Source organism: Macrobrachium rosenbergii, chromosome 37 (assembly GCF_040412425.1).
Source record: "Macrobrachium rosenbergii isolate ZJJX-2024 chromosome 37, ASM4041242v1, whole genome shotgun sequence".
Lineage (NCBI taxonomy): Eukaryota > Metazoa > Arthropoda > Malacostraca > Decapoda > Palaemonidae > Macrobrachium > Macrobrachium rosenbergii.
In genome coordinates, this window is record NC_089777.1 from 19,533,968 (window position 1) to 19,549,036 (window position 15,069).

General features: G+C 32.8%; 1 protein-coding gene across 3 annotated transcripts in view; it reads left to right on the forward strand.

Moving 5' to 3' along the window:
• The first annotated feature begins 5,202 nt into the window (after window positions 1-5,202).
• The window catches only part of LOC136825386 (irregular chiasm C-roughest protein-like), a 265,139-nt gene continuing 255,272 nt past the window's right edge, over window positions 5,203-15,069 (forward strand). For all 3 annotated transcript variants that reach the window (XM_067081668.1, XM_067081667.1, XM_067081666.1), the window contains exon 1: window positions 5,203-5,773. The gene's annotated coding sequence lies outside the window, so the exon portion shown is untranslated. The remainder of the gene's footprint in view (window positions 5,774-15,069) is intronic.

A 15,069-nucleotide genomic window follows, 5' to 3' on the forward strand; every position in this document is an offset into this window, starting at 1 on the left:
TGATCACGAAAGATTTTTAGATCAGGTTCCAATATTTTTTTTTCTGAACAGTTAAATATCCGCATTTGAGTGAACGTCGTTTCGTATTATTTGAAGCTGAATTAATTTTCTCAGAACGTTGTTCATTTCCTCCTTCGTTTTATGTTAATTTTATTCATCCCTCGACGGTTTTTAAGCTTCTAAAATGACAGGAGAATATTTATGTATATACGTATATGATTATAGAGATATATATATATATATATATATATATATAGGCATATATTTTCTATAAATAAATAAATATATATATATATCAGTATATACACAATGCATATTCTCCTTTCATTTTGGAAGCTTAAAAATCTGTGAAGGATGAATATATATATATATATATATATATATATATATATATATATATATATATATATATATATATATATATATATATATATATATATATATATATATATATATATATATATATATATATGTATATATATATATATATATATATATATATATATATATATATATATATATATATATATATATATATGTGTGTGTGTGTGTGTGTGTGTGTGTGTGTTTGTGTGTGTGTGTGTATGCTGACATATCTTATTCAATACAGGCAACTATCGTGCATGCAAACAGTTAAATACAGCTTTGTCATTTCAAAACGAAAAAACGCAATTGCTAAATTGCCCAAACAAACAAAAAATGAAGCCAAAACGAAGCCACAATGAAGCCAGAAAGGTCCAGTGCATCAAAGCCACACATCTCTTGCGGACGCAAACTAGGCCTAAGTAATAAAATCGATGGGACGAAAATGAAAATAAAACGCTTCGTAAATTGACGGGTCGAAGCTAAATCGACCGTTCAGAGGTACATCAAAGGCGAACGTTCAGGCCCCCGTTCAAACGACTTTATAAAATTGACTTAACAAAATAAAAAAAAAAAAAAAAAAAAAAAAAACAGGAGATAACAAGTAAAAATGCGCCGAAGTTTCTGTACAGCGTATAATCAAGGCCACCGAAAATAGATCTGTCTTACGGTGGTCTCGGTATAATACTGTAGGAGCCGTGCCCATGAAACTTTAACCACGTCCCGGTGGTGGCCTAGTCTATATCGCTGCCAGGTGCACGATTATGGCTAACTTTAACCTTCGATAAAATAAAAACTACTGAGGCTAGAGGGCTGCAATTTGGTATGTTTGTTGACTGGTGGTTGGATGACCAACATACCAATTTGCAGCCCTCTAGCCTCCTCAGTAGTTTTTAAGATCTGAGGGCGGACAGAATGCAGTGCGGACGGACAGACAAAGCCGGCACAATAGTTTTCCTTTCAGAAAACTACAAATGAACGAAACAAATTGGGAAATAAATGTTAGGTAAGAATCTCTATTTGACCATTTTTTGGCCACAAATCTCCGTAGGCATTTTGAATTGGAAGTTGCCATCACATGAATGGCTACAGTGTCCCATGCGAGGTGCACTGACGGCATTTATCCTCCTAATGGGATTTTTTGTGTGTGAGAATATTATGCTTATATATAATTTTGACATAGCAGCAAGTCATTTTCCAGAATTAATAAGAGATATTAAGACAACTCAAGTTGACAAAAAATAATGGTCAGCTGATTTTGTCTTTTCAGGTTGGTGCAACAACAAAATATGACAAGCAAAACAACTCCATTAATGGTAATAATAATAATCATTATAGTTAATATAATTTTTAAATTTTTATTTTATTTCTATTTATTTATTTATTTTTTTTGTCTATCTCAACCATCTTATTCGACTGGGTGGTATTTATAGTGCGGGGTTCCGGGTTGCATCCTGCCTCCTTAGGAGTCCATCACTTTTCTCACTATGTGCGCAGTATTATTATTATTATTATTATTATTATTATTATTATTATTATTATTATTATTATTATTATTATTATTATTAATCAAAGCTTCAACTCCCATTAAATATACAATTAAAAATACCCATTACAAATATCCATTACAGATACGCATTAAGAATACCCACTTCATCAAACAAATCACAATACACCCTTAGGCATAATCTTTCTTCTTCTTCTCCTTCTCCTTCTTTCCTTCTAGAAACTGCTAAAACACCCTTGGAGTCTCTTTGTCCGGGAGATGAATTATCATCAGTATCTTCTACGATACTCATCGCCCACTCGTCAATCCCGATGACTCATCTTTTCATGCAATTCATCTCTGAAGATGAGATGATTCATGATGAAGAAAATGAGAGTTTGTGGTTAAAGGGGAGATTGAAAAGAACGTTTTTTTTAATTTCTTCTTTATTTCGGGAGTGAGCAAAAGGTCTTGAATGAGAGAGAGAGAGAGAGAGAGAGAGAGAGAGAGAGAGAGAGAGAGAGAGAGAGAGAGGGGTGTTTGTGATTAAATGGAAGATTTAAAAGATCGGTTTGAAAAACGGGTTTTTTAATTTCCTTTTTATTTTAGAGCGAGCAAAAGGTCTTCAATGAGAGAGAGAGAGAGAGAGAGAGAGAGAGAGAGAGAGAGAGAGAGAGAGAGAGAGAGGGTGTTTGTGATTAAGTGGAAGATTTAAAAGATCGGTTTAAAAAACGTTTTTTTTTTCATTTCTTTCTTATTTCAGGAGTGAGCAAAAGGTCTTGAATAAGACAGAGAGAGAGAGAGAGAGAGAGAGAGAGAGAGAGAGAGAGAGAGAGGGTATGTGTTAAATGGAAGATTTAAAAGAACGGTTTAAAAAACAGTTTTTCATTGTTTTTTATTATTTTAGAAGTGAGCAAAAGCTCTTGATTGAGAGAGAGAGAGAGAGAGAGAGAGAGAGAGAGAGAGAGAGAGAGAGAGAGAGAGGGTTTGCGGTCAACAGGATTTTAAAAGAACGGTTTTTTCTCATTTCAGGAGTGAACATAAGGTCTTGAATGAGAGAGAGAGAGAGAGAGAGAGAGAGAGGGTTTGTGGTTAACAGGAAGATTTTAAAAGAACGGTTTTTTCCATTGGTTTTTGTTTATTTCAGGATTGAGCAAAAGGGCTTAAATGAGAGAGAGAGAGAGAGAGAGAGAGAGAGAGAGAAGTTTTGGTTACCAGCCAGATTTAAAAGAATAGTTTTTTCTTTGGTTTTTTAATTCAGGAGTGAAAAGAAGGTCTTAAATGAGAGAGAGAGAGAGAGAGAGAGAGAGAGAGAGAGAGAGAGAGAGAGAGAGAGAGAGAGAGAGAGAGAGAGTTTCTAGTTACGACGTCGGTTTAACAGTCCAGGTTTTAGTCCAATGGTTTTTCTTATTGTGGGACGGACCGTATGAGAGAGAGAGAGAGAGAGAGAGAGAGAGAGAGAGAGAGAGAGAGAGAGAGAGAGAGAGAGATGAAATGGAAAGTTTGTAGCTACGAGAAAAATTTAACAGACCCCCTTTTATTTGTTCGTCAATTTTTCGATGAGAGAGAGAGAGAGAGAGAGAGAGAGAGAGTCTTTCTCAACTCCACTGACTTTTTCATCACACGCAGGTGTCCCTCGCGGTCAGGTCGTAGAATAAGTTACACGCAAAATGAATTCAGATGACCGCAGTCATTATAATAACTACATATTAGTGGGCCTGGGAGGACAAGAAATAGGAGTTTTCTTCCTAACAGCAGATGCGAGCTTTGATTATCTTCCCATTAGGATGAAATTGAAAGAGGAGTTTAATAAAAAGAAAATGAAAAATAAAAAAAAAATTAATGGGACAATTCAAAGTGGAGTTAAATAAAAAAATTTAAAAAAATATTGAGAATCGAATGGTTGACCTGACCTGACCTGACATGACCCCTGATCTGAATAGGGGTAATCTTTGACTGGAATGGGTTTCGATTGGGAGTGTAGTTCAACTAAAAAAAAGAAAAATATTTGACATAACTGAAAAAATAAAAAAAATTAATGAGATTCTTGGAATTCACCTCGTTTGACCTGACTTGATCTGACCAGGGCTAATTTTTCACGGGAAAAGGTTTTGATTGGGAGTGGAATTTAATAAAAAGAAATTTAAAAAATAAATGAGAACAAGAAGGGTTGACCTGACCTGGCCTGCCCTCTGACCTCACCAGGGCTGATGTTTAACTTGAAGGGGATTCGATTTGGAGTGGAGTTTAATAAAAGTATATTTTAAAAAGTAGTACGAAAAATAATGAGATACGAAGGGTTGACCTGACCTGACTAGGGGTAATCTTTGACTGGAAGCGGTTTCGACTGGGAGTGATTTAATAAAAAGAAATAAAAAAACAAAATTTCTGAAGAATAACGAATATTAATCATAAATAAACATAGCATTTGAGAGACAATCCATTCGCCTGGTATTAAGCAAATGATTGAATCACAATACAAACCAATCGTTAAGTAGTATTGTCAGGCTGGCAATCAATCTGAAAGGGAATTTCATCAACGTAAAAGACGCCAAATGACTGAATGAAAATGAACTTTATTCGTATAAAAAAAAATCCGGTAAAACTAATGCCATGTTTGACCTTTCATGTCAGACCTAAAAAATGGCTGGGTTTTATGACTACGGTTCCAGTGAATATTAAGTAAAAATTTTGTAAATACTTACGCAGTTTTCCAGCTCATTTGCTTAATATCTAAGCGTTTCGCAATGCTGTATGTAACGAAATATAAAATGACCGTTTAATAATGTCCCGTATTCCGCTTTGTCAAGCCTTAAGCGCAGGAAATACTTACATAAATGTGGAAACGAGTGAGGTCCTGCTTTCCTTTACCAGAACGGGATGACGAAGAAAAGTGACAGACGATCTCTTTTACCCTAACAATAAAGTATGAAGATCGAGTTGCGATGTTGCCATTTTTTTTTAATTAAATGATTCTCTGGCGTTGTTTCCTGCGTACGATGTTCCAGGGCAATGGATAAATAAATAGGAAGAGAGAGAGAGAGAGAGAGAGAGAGAGAGAGAGAGAGAGAGAGAGAAAGGATCTCGTTTGCCGGGCAAAAGATGAAGATCAACTTCCGATGGCGCCATTCTTTAAAAATTAAATAATTCTCCGGCGTTGTTTCCTGTATGCAATGTTCCAGGAAATTGTATATATATATATATATATATATATATAGAGAGAGAGAGAGAGAGAGAGAGAGAGAGAGAATGCAAACAGCTGGACGGAAGCAAGAGAGAGAGAGAGAGAGAGAGACACACAGACACTCACCGTAGTGGTGGTGGTGACCGTTGGTTGGGGGCGATGGGGAATCAGTGTGGCTTCGGCCGTCAGTGTGAAAGGGTGTGTGTAATTTGCGTCCTCCCGCGTACCGCTCGCACAGCGCGCTCGCTCGCTTGCTCTCTCTCTCTCTCTCTCACTCGCTCACTCTCACACTTTCTCTCTCACGTTCGTTAATAACTGGATTAATTGGCGCGTAATTGTTCAGCGATTGTGGGAAGTATGTTGTGAAATACAAGGAAATTAAAAGGATTTATGAAATATTACTAATAACGAAAATCATTACTGAAAAGGCTTAATCAAGTTTAAATTACAAACAGATTTTTTTAAATAGATAACATTGTGTTCAAATTTGGTTGTTATAGGTCTCGTGATTATCTGAAAACCCCAATAAATAAATCCGTTTGAGATCAACGCTTGTTTATAAACTAATCAGTTAAGTAGTATCATAACGCTATTGGTAGTAGGATTATTAGGCCTAGTCTCACAACGGTGCAATTTTTTTTTATTTTACTGATTTAGAAAAAAAAACCTGCTCAAGTTTGTATATAAAAGGACTAGTGGATTCCTTACCTTCGAGATTCTCGTCCTCGAAAGATATTAAGGTAAGTGCTAGACCAAAAGACTTAATTTTTACATTAGGCTGTCAAGTGTTACTTAGGCCTATATAGGTGGTATGTTTATTTTTTTTTTAAATTTCAACGTACCTAAGCCACGTGCATCATATTTTGCAATGCATTTTCTACTTTAATGTTTGCAACAATTATATTTTAATTATTACCGCACCGAAATATTTTTTTAAAAATTGGGGGATATAGGCTTTAATATTATTTTATAACGTTGCTTATATGTTAAGTTAAAATCATTAATTTACCATACGTAATACACACAGACAAATTAAATATACGAACACACATATTTCATATCTCGTTAACAATAATGCTTAATACTTATTACCAAAAATATACTTTAACAAATCCTACGATATAGGCCTAAATTGTATTTCAAAAAGCAGGCTATATGTACATGTTACACACACAAAAATGTAAAATATACAAATACACATATATCATACCACGTTAATAATGTAGGGCCTTAACAGACCTGGAGACCCGGACAGACAAGCACTATAGTTCCCCTTTATCTGATCAGATTTGTGCACCTGTTCGAAAGGTGAGGAGTCTGTACTTAGGCCTAGGTGTTGTTTTCTATGTGTTATTGCTTGTTTGTTTATATACATATATAGTGTACCTGTGTTAATGTCTAATCTACACACACACACATATATAGGCTATATATATATGTATATATATAGCCTGTACATTTATACGTACATATATACACACACACGCACATATACCATACATGTATATACTGTAAATATATCTAAACACATTTTTAAAACTGTATATATATTAAGTTCAATTAAACAACACCTGGACTTGGAGGGAAAAGAAATGAGGTAATGAGGTGAAATTTTTGCTAATTGGGAGAGAATGGAACCAGCTGTGCAGAGGTTCCGGGAAGAAATGAATTCAACTTTATTTGAATGCTTGTTAATATAATGATCTGGGTAACGGGAGTCCCGTAGAGTTTTCTAGTTGTAGGAAGCTGTTGATTATATATATATATATATATATATATATATATATATATATATATATATATATATATACACATATATATACACACACGATTTCTTCAAGTTTTCAGAGATAAAATTACTCTTAAATTACAAATGAACCGAGTAGTTAAAGTTCGTTGTATATTGCCTAGACCTTTGTTTGTCTATTTACCTATCTGTCTGTCTGTCTGTGTATCTGTCTATCTATCTGTCTATCTATCTATCTGTCTATGTCTATATATATATATATATATATATATATATATATATATATATATATATATATATATATATATATATATACTGTATGTTTTCAACTCAAGAACGTAATATCCCAGTTCCTCTTTTTCTCCCACTTCCTTCTTCTCCCTCTTCCTCCTCCTCTTTCTTCTTCTTCTTCTTCTTGGGAACGAAGTAGAGTAACTCGCTTCATGCTGCTGCGTATATCTCATATCGCCCGTCCTGTCAAGACTTTCCGAAATCTCTCTCTCTCTCTCTCTCTCTCTCTCTCTCTCTCTCTCTCTCTCTCTCTCTGTCCAGTCGTCTCGTTCCAAGATAATTGGTCTTTTTCTAGCAGCGTGGCGTCTTCCCACCGGAAAAAGGGAGGTGGGGGTTGGTATTTGTTACGACCCACATAACTCCCCCCCTCAAAAAAAAAAAAAAATAGCCCCAGTAAAGGAGAATTAAAAATAGCTTGTCTGACACCCAAAAAAGTTTTGGAAAGCGAAAACCAAAGGCATTAAAAATAGCTTTGTCTGACACCCCAAAAAATGTTTAAAAAGGCAAAAAAAAAGGGAATTAAAATTTTTATTACGTAAAGCATTAAAAGTAGCTAGTCTTACACCAAAGAATGTTTAAAAATCCATTTAAAATAGTAATAGTTTGTCTAGTATTCCAAAAACATTTCTGAAAACTAAAAGAAAGGTATTAAAAAAGCTTGCTTGACACAAAAAAAGTTTTTAAAAGCCAAATAGAAAGCATTAAAAACAGCTGTCTGGCCCACCAAAAAATTTTTTAAAAGGCATTAAAAATAGCTTGCCTGACACTCAAAACTTTTTTTAAACCAAAAAAGGCATTAAAAATAGCTTGTGTGACACCCAACACATTGTTTACAGGTCCAAAGAAGACATTGAAAATATCTTGTCTGACACCCAAAAATGTTTAAAAAGGCCAAAAATAAGTGGAATTAAAAATCACCTGTCTCACAACAAAAATAAAAATGTCTAAAACGTAAAAGAAGGTATTAATAATAATTTGTCTGATAACAAAATAAATCTAAAAAGCAAATAAAGGAATTAAAAATAGCTTGTCTGACACCCAAAAAAGTTTTTAGAAAGCAAAAAAAAACATTAAAAGTGACTTATCTGACACCCAAAAACTGTTAAAAATCCAGAAAAAGGCATTAAAAACAGCAGTTTGCCTGTCACCCCCAAAAAAAAAAAAATTTAAAAACCCCCAAAAAAGACATTAAAAGTAGTTTGTCTGACACCTAAAAAATGTTAAGAAACGTCATATAAAAGGCATTAAAAATAGCTTGTTTGACACCCCAAATTTTTTTTTCAAAAGCTGAGGACAAGGTATTATAAAACAGCTCTCTGATACCCAACAAATTATTCAAGAAGGCATTAAAAATAGCTTATTTAGCACCCCAAAAAAATTTAAAAAGCATTAAAAGAGCTTGTTTGACACCCAAAAATCTTTTTAAAAGCCCAAAAGGGCATTAAACATAGTTTGTCTTATACCCAAAAAGATTTTTAAAACGCTGAGAAAAGGTATTAAAATTTGCTGGTCTGATACATTAAAGATTTTTTAAAAAGGTATTCAGAATAACTTGTCTGACACGCAAAAATGTCAAGAAAGCCAAAAAAAGTTATTCAGAATTACATGTCTGACACGAAAAAAAAAATTAAAGCTAGAAAAAAGGCATTAAAAATTACCTGTTTCACACCAAAAAATGCATAGAAAATAGCTTGTATGATACCCAAAAATTTTTTTTAATCCAAAGAGGCCTTAAAAATTACCTGTCTCACACCAAAAAGAAAAAATAAAAAAAAGTCAAAATATTAAATATAAAAATTATCTGTCTTACGTAACCCAAATTTTATAAAAAGAGGAAAAATAATTGCATTAAAAATAGTTTCTGTAACCAAAAGAATTGTTTAAGAAGCCAAAATGAAGCATCATAAATAGCTTGTCTATCATAAAAAAATTTTTGTAAAAAGCCAAAAAGATAGATATAAAAATCATGTCTCACACCAAACCAAATTATATAAAAATACAAAAAAGGGCATTCGAATTAGCTTGTCTGACACCCCAAAATTTTTTTTTTAATCCATAAAAAGGGGAGATAAAAAATAGCTTGTCTGAAAGCCAATTTTTTTAAAAAAGCCAAAAAAGGCAATAAAAATTACCTGTTTTCCAACCAAAAAAAAATTTTTTTAAGTCAACAAAAACAAATATAAAAATTATCTGTCTCCCAAAAGCTTTCAGTGTCAATACGTGATCTCTCGCCAGGTTAATGAGAGTTCGTAATCGCCAGCCTTTTATTGTCATGGCCTGAATAAATTGGGTGATTCTTTCGGAACACTTTCGTGCCGATTAAGGTTTGAAGACCCGGATCAGTGTGTGAGTGTGTCTGATGCCTGGGGTGTTGTGCCGTTGTTCTCCTGAAGGAGTGGCAGAAGGAGTGGGAATGATGGAAGAGGAAGAGGAGAAGAAGGAGGAGTGGAAAGGAGTGGTCTGTTGGAGTAGAAGGTAATCCGGTTCTAAAGTAGTTCTGGTGAAATATTTAAAAAAGTTACTTAGAAGGGATTTGAGTATTAGGTGGGCCCATGTCAACCTCAGATGGGGATTGGTGCGTTTTCAGATCATTCATTTATTTATTTAAGTAATTTTTGCTATTATTATTATTATTATTATTATTATTATTATTATTATTATTATTATTATTATTATTATTATTATTATTATTATTATTATTATGCTGCTCTTTTTGTTTACTATCTAGATTGGACTTCTGATGGTATAGTTCCCCAGTTTTTGTTCATGGTATTTTTATAATAATTTTTTTATGTATATTGATATACAGTTTTTCGTTTGAATACCTCAGAGAAGAACAGTAGAGAGAGAGAGAGAGAGAGAGAGAGAGAGAGAGAGAGAGAGAGAGAGAGAGAGAGAGAGAGAGGCACATACGTATCCTCTGTGTGAATGAGAGCAGTATTTACAAACATCCATTTTAAATCGAGCAAATATGTATCCTTTTTTGCAATCAGTGAAGGCTGCCCATATCTATACGCATCGAGATTCTTGCTGAATTTTTATGTTTATATTTAGATACATAAAAATACTGACAAATACTACATAAATTATCTATTACTACAAAACTAGTATGAAATATCTTTCACTATTATCGTTTTGTCAGTACAAGTATCAATTGATAACATTTTTAAAAGCTATAAGAGTTAAAATCTACAAGCTTTCGTGGGATTCATTTTAACAAGGTTATATTTGAATTTAATATTCTTGTGTGCTGCAGGCTTTTTTTTTTAGTGTTTTATGAATAATTTCATTCTGAATGTGTCTGTAGGGGTCAGTTGAATTTATAGCAAATATTTAACAGCTAAACGTTAACATGGTTTGATTTTAACAATGTTAGTTTTGAAAGTGACATTTTAACAGTGTTAGTTTTGAAAGTGACATTTTAAGAATGTTAGTTTTGAAAGTGACATTCATGTTTGTCCTAGTTATTTTTTGTGATGTACGAATTACTTACTTAACAATATATCAAAAGGTTTAATTTTCCATGAGGCAGTGCCATCAGTGCACCTCGCGTGGTGCACTGTAGGCAGTACTAAAAGTGTGTTTGCAGCGTCCCTTCGCCCCCTAGCTGCAACCCCTTTCATTCCTTTTACTTTACCTCCATTCATATTATCTTTCTTCCATCTTACTTCCTCCTGTTACACCTTTCAGACCTTCTTTACTCCCAATTTCCTTTGCATTGCTGAATAACCTCATAGGTCCCAGTGCTTGGCCTTTGTCCTAAATTCAATATTGCAATTCCTTGTACTTCATCTCTTTCATTTTCTGGATCTCTCTATATTGCTGTCCAGCTTCTCTGACAATTACTTCTTAGTTAAAATGTGATGTTTCCTCCCAGTTCAACCTTTAGAACCTTGTACTTCATCGCCTTTATTTTTCTGTCCAACCACTCCAACTCCCTCTCTTCACTATCTGAAGCGCCGTACGGGGCAAAAGCGCCCCAGTGCTTGGCTTGACAGGTCAAACTTCAATCAGTCAATCATCAAATCAATCAGAAAGTTGCAACTTTGATTGAATCAGCTTCTAGACCATCCGGCGTTGTTGATCGAGGCCTTTCCCCACTGAGGTCGACAAACGTTTAAAACTCGCTCCTCGAGAAGGCCCCCAAAACTCTTTTAAAACTCGCTCTGAAGTTTGACTTTGCACGGCCTTCCACGACTTTTTGCACGACCGATGAAAGAAATCCTTTTCTTGGAGTTTTTTTTTATTATTATTTTTTTTTTTCGACTGAGGAGGGGGAGGAGGAGGTGGGGGAGGTCACGGCACTTTCCTTTTAGGGCGATTGACCTCATTTCCTCTCTTAATTCCTCATTTTGGTCTTGATACAATTTCTCGCCGGAGGGCATTGGAGGGCTTGTATTTTTTTTTCGAGGTTTTGTCATTTGATTTTTTTTAGAGTTTTTCTTTTTTATTCTTATTATATTTTCTCACGGTATTGTTTTGAAAGCTGGTCCATGATTTGATATAATAATAATAATAATAATGATAATAATAACGATAATGTTTTACAATTGTGCTTTATAAACTGCAAAATATTCTTCCTTGTTCCCGAATAATAATAATAATAATAATAATAATAATAATAATAATAATAATAATAATAATAATAATAATTCCTTATAATAGTTATACAATTATGCTTCAAAATTACAAAATACTATCGCTGTGTTTTTGGATGAAAATAATAATAATAATAATAATAATAATAATAATAATAATAATAATAATATAATAATAATAATAATCAGACCTCAAGATAAAAATCAGTCATTCTTCCCCAGCACACAATAGGTTATATCCCAAGAACAATATACAACTGATACATTAATCCCAGCCAGACACTAAATCAGTGCGCGCCGCTAGCCCAGGTATGAACGACGTTCCAAAGCATAATGTACCGCAGCCAGTTCAATATAGCTTAATTTAATGCCGTCTTAAATCCCATTGGGGATTACTTGTTGGGGGGAGGGAGGGGGGATTATAATGCAATGCCATGATTATGTACGACATCTTATAGTTCTCGTAAGGGATTTTCCGGACCTGCTTGTGCTTATGTTTGTGTGATGTTGGGGGTTTAAATTTGGCTTTTGCTGATTTTTAATTTAAATTTTTGGGGGATTTAAATTTGGATTTTGTTGTTTTTTGAGTTTTAATTTTTCGGAGATTTACATTTCGATTTTGTTGGCGATGTAAATAAAAATTTTGTTGTTTTAAATTTAAATTTTTATGGGATTTAAATTCGGATTTTGTTGTTTTTGAAATTTAAATTTTGGGGGATTTAAATTTACATCTTATTGACTATTTAAATTTTGTAGTTTTTGAGTAAGTTTATTTGGAGGATTTAGATTTAGATTTAAGTTAAATTTTGCTGTTTTTGAATTAAAATTTTTTGAGGGATTGAAATTTAGATTTTGTTGGCAATTTAAATTTAAATTTTGTTGTTTATGAATTTAAATTTTTTGTGGCGATTTACTTTTATATTTTGTTGGTGATTTACATTTAAATTTTGTTTTTAATTTAAATTTTTGGGGTATTTAAATTTAGATTTTGGTGGGTATTTAAATTTAAATTTTATTTGGGATTTGAATTTAAATTATGCTGAGGGATTTAAGTTTAGATTTTTTGGGGATTTGGATGTAAATCTTGTTGGGGATTTATATTTACATTTTGTTGTGGATTTAAATTTAGATTATGTTGTTGGTGAATTAATCTTTAAATTTTGATGGGAATTTAAATTTAGTTAGGGATTTAAATGTTGATGGGAATTTCAATTTAAACTTTGATGGGGATTTGCATTTAAATTTTGTTGGGTATTTAACTTTAATTTGTAGGGGATTTAAATTCCAATTTTGATGGTGATTTAAATTTAAATTTTTTGCGAGTGTTTAAGTGTTTAAATTTTGTTTGGATATAAATAAAAATTTTGCTGGGATTTAAATATAAAGTTTGTTGTTGATTTAAGTATCAATTTTGTTGAGATTTAAATTTAAATTTTGGGGGGAATTTATAGGTAAATTTTGTTGTTGGTGGACTTAAGCTTAAATTTTATTGGGGATTTAAATTTAAAATGTGTTAAGGATTTAACTTTAAATTGTGTTAGAATTTAAATTTAAATTTTGTTACGAATTTAAATTCACATTTTCTTCGGGATTTCATTTAAATTTTGTTGGGCTTTCAGTTAAAATGTTGTTGGGATTTAAATTTAGAAATTTGGGGGATTTAATTTTAAATGTATTGGGATTTGGTTTTAATTTTTGTTGATTGAAATTTACATTTTGTTGTGAAATGAAATGTAAATTTTGTTTGGGATTTGAATTTAAATTTTGTTGGGTATGCAAATTTAAATTTAAATTTTGTTGGGGAATTAATTTTAGATTTTATTTGGGATTCAAATGAAAATTTTGTTGGAATTTAAATTTAAATTTTGATGGGGATTTTAATGTAAATTTGCTTAACTATATTTTTCCAGGTTAACAGTAGCTGAGCGGATAGCGTTGACGCGGTAAATCACTGGTCAGCGGCTCAAAATCCCTAAAGGGTGGAAAGCTTGGTTATCACCTAATCCCAGGCGAGATTAGGCCTACTTGCTCAGAATAATAATAATAATAATAATAATAATAATAATAATAATAATAATAATAATAATAATAATAATAATAATTGCTTCATTTTAGTAGGAATATTTGTGAATTATGAAAACTTATTGAATTGTGACTGTCAATTACAGTGAAGCCTTATGAGGTCTCCTCATTATATCAAGATTATAATGAGATTTTTAATTGAAGTCCAGCTAGTAGGTATGCATTGTATACACGCCTATAAAACATTATAATCATTGTCTTTAAATAATTCCATTATCAAATTGTAATTGCATCTCCTTATTCAACAAATTGCTTAAATTAATAAGACCTTAAGGGTTCAGGTAAAGAATGAACGTAGGCTATACATTTTTCAGAAAAGTTAGGCTTACGCCTATGTGTTAGCCTGATGCGATTTGATTCAGATATCATAAATTAAAGTGTATTTATTTACCTGAAGTTTAATTTGTCATCAGGTTTAAAGAAAAGACTGCTCAGTGAATTTTATAGTTTGTTTTAAAAACACTGCAGGAATATCAATGAAATTATCTATAATAACAGTGAATCTTATTTTTTAATGTTGGTGTGAGCCTATAATCTAGAATACAGTAATGCTTTTCTTATATTTGTGAGTTTTTACAAGTGTTTCATGAGTTTTTCCTTATTATATCGATTATTTTTTGGTAGTTAGGCTATATGCCTAGTATGGCAGAATATAAATTAAACCAGCAAATTTGAAAGTGGTTCTTACATTCCGATGTTGGTCTAGGCCTAATCTAGACCACAGCAATGCTTCTCGTAAGCGTGAGTTTTATACGAGTGTTTCATGGGGTTTTCCGTATTTTACATCTATTATTTTGTGGTAATGATACGTCTAATAAGCTGTCACGTATTGGAAAACCGTTAAACCTCTCTAAATGGATTTATTTTCGAAGCGAATTATAAAAAAAAGTAAGTTTATGCTGCCTAGTGATTACAAAGTTTGTGACTCAGTCTAGGATTTGATTGGATAATTGAAAATTATCATGTAATTATCTACATCACTTTGAGGCACAAGAAGTAGCGGAAGCTATTATTGCTAATTACGTAATGGCAACTTCAGGTGACGGGTTTACGCAGTACTCGCGAATAGGCCTATAGAACCGAATCTTTGAAAGTTACGTAATAATAACCCTTCTCTAACTCCTTCTTCTTCTTCTCCTTTTGTTTCTTCTCCATCTTCTTCTGTTCCTCCTCAGTCTTCTTGTGTTTTTGCTTCCTGCGGTCTGGTCTTAAGGTGTTCATAAATAAACATGGCGTGGGAACGCGCAGCAGGTCGGAGCTAAGGCGCTCCGTCCATGGGGGGTTTCCAGGAGAGAGAGAGAGAGAGAGAGAGAGAGAA